The 2,161-nt window shown below is 48.1% G+C and overlaps 1 long non-coding RNA gene across 2 annotated transcripts; it reads left to right on the forward strand.

Moving 5' to 3' along the window:
- Nucleotides 1-6: 6 nt before the first annotated feature.
- LOC123177367 (uncharacterized) lies at nt 7-1,992 on the forward strand. Of its 2 annotated transcripts, XR_006488906.1 has the most exons (3): nt 7-394; nt 956-1,575; nt 1,867-1,992. It is a non-coding gene; the product is annotated as an uncharacterized lncRNA (long non-coding RNA). The 2 variants fall into 2 exon arrangements; XR_006488905.1 differs by having other exon boundaries at nt 956-1,992.
- Nucleotides 1,993-2,161: the final 169 nt, after the last annotated feature.

Consider the following 2,161-nt stretch of genomic DNA (forward strand, 5'->3'; position numbering starts at 1 on the left):
CCGGCGCAGCCCCGCGCGCTCCGCCGCGGATCCAACTGCCTCCGCCCACCTGCACCCCGCGCACGGCGCCGCAGATTCCACCACCGCCTGATTGCCTTGTCCCGCCAGCAAACTCCGTCGGACTGCTCCCGAGCTCTGCCGCCCTTCTCCACATGACCCGCCGGCCCCCTGCACCAGCGCCCCTGATCCCCGAAGCCACCGCCCAGGAGCATTGTGCCATTGGCAACGTTTGTAGTACAACACACCATGCTCCTCAACTCTGGCCTCTGCACCTCCTGGCTTGGCATCCCTCCCGCGTGAACTTCTCTGGCGCCTCTGACCGACCTTCCCGTCGTCTCATCCTTGAATCTGTGAACCACTGTTTCCGGATCAACTCTACTCCTTCAAGCGACAGGTAACTCTCATGTTTGTTTCTACAATATTGTTTGCAATTCAATATTGTTCGTATGGATGCCTCTCTGCTGTTCAACTTAGTATTTTTTAAAAAGAACCATGAACGATTGGGTCTGTATCTGCATAAAGAGAATCCTTTCTGAGTTTTGATTCGATGATTCATTCATATATTGTTATAAAGAATTAACCATGTGATGAACTAAGATTTACGTGCTAATAAGTGTGTTCATGCACTGGTGTGTGCGTGCGCCCAAGGATCTTTCTGAACTTCTTTTGTCTACAAACAGATTCAGCAATCACAAATCCTAATGTGCAGTTGATCTTGTGTGTGTATTTTGTCCTTCAGAGCAGTTTTCTTTTGGTGTTCATGACACCTATTCCCATATTCATCTAACTAGCTAAGTTGTTTGATTAGACTGATGAATAACTAAATCGACAAATCAACCAACAATTCTAGAGCTGCAATGCGCCAACAATCATGTCCATTAATCAGGAAGGTTGATGCTTCATTTATATAGGGGACTTGTTAACTGAACTTAAATGTTGACTGATTGAATTGCAGGGACCGTGGAGCCAGCACTATGGCATCACAAAAAATGGAAATAGTGCAGGCATGTGTTTCTGAGGATTCGGCAAATTTCATGTAAAAGTTAAATTTTGAGACGTTTAGAGGATAGTACGATGCGCTCCAGCTACGGGCTCATCGCAAGTGGAAGGCAGCGCCATCCATAGGGAGGGACAGCGCCGGGGAGAGCAGCACGGCGACAGTCACGAAGGCCAGAACGTGCAGGAGACGCTCCGGCAAGAGGTCATGCTCGCCGTCGGCCTCCTCCGCATCTTCGTCCACGAATGTTTCCTGCAGGGCTGCGACGTGTCCGTGTACCTCAAGGGCAGCGGCATGGAGCAGGCCATGGGACCCAACACCACGATGTAGGCGCGGGCACTACAGCTCGTGGAGGACATCCACGCCAAGGTGCATGCGACCTGTGACGCCACCATGTCGTGCGCTAACATCTCAGCGCTCGCCACCCGCGACGCCGTCATGCTCTAAGGCGGGCCCAACTACCTCAGCTGCAGGTTCATCTTCTTGCAGGCTTGTACTTTCACTCCCTCGGCAGCACCAAGATGTTCACTCCCTCAGCAGCCCAGGTCCCACTGCTTGAGCGCCCCGACAAGGCCCAGGTTCATCTTCTTGCAGGCTCGTACTTTCGATTCCATACTGTCCGTATTTTGCACCCAATTTATTCAGAGATATGGTCAATGATGACTGCCATGCTATGCAACTGAAAGTTAGGCAAGGCAAAAATTGTACTATGAAACACACTCACGCGGGTAAGATGCCTAACAGAAGCGAAAAATATCATAGATGAGAAAAACATTCTCTATCTTTGGCAAGATTTAGCTGTGCTAGGTCCGAACTTGTTTGTATTTGCATATAAAACTTAATGTGAATTTGTTCTTCTACTTCTGCAGAATGGACGACAACATTATGTGAAAACTTATGGAAAAATGCAATGATGGTGATGAACTACACTTTTATGATGTATTGTGAAAAATGGTTTGATAGTGATGGATGAATGAATGAAAATTGATTTTGTTTGTGGTTGCTGCATCTGGGAGTCGAAAGGCGCCGGTTCTTTGTGCCAGATCCTTGACCGAAAACTGACTAGGTGTGTTCATGCTAGTTCATGCCCTGTTTCTTCTTATTCTATGTTCTAATTTTGGTTTAAAAAGTATGTGCATGTTGACGAGAGACAATATGTATGAA

The sequence above is a fragment of the Triticum aestivum genome, unplaced genomic scaffold (genome assembly GCF_018294505.1).
Source record: "Triticum aestivum cultivar Chinese Spring unplaced genomic scaffold, IWGSC CS RefSeq v2.1 scaffold71028, whole genome shotgun sequence".
Lineage (NCBI taxonomy): Eukaryota > Viridiplantae > Streptophyta > Magnoliopsida > Poales > Poaceae > Triticum > Triticum aestivum.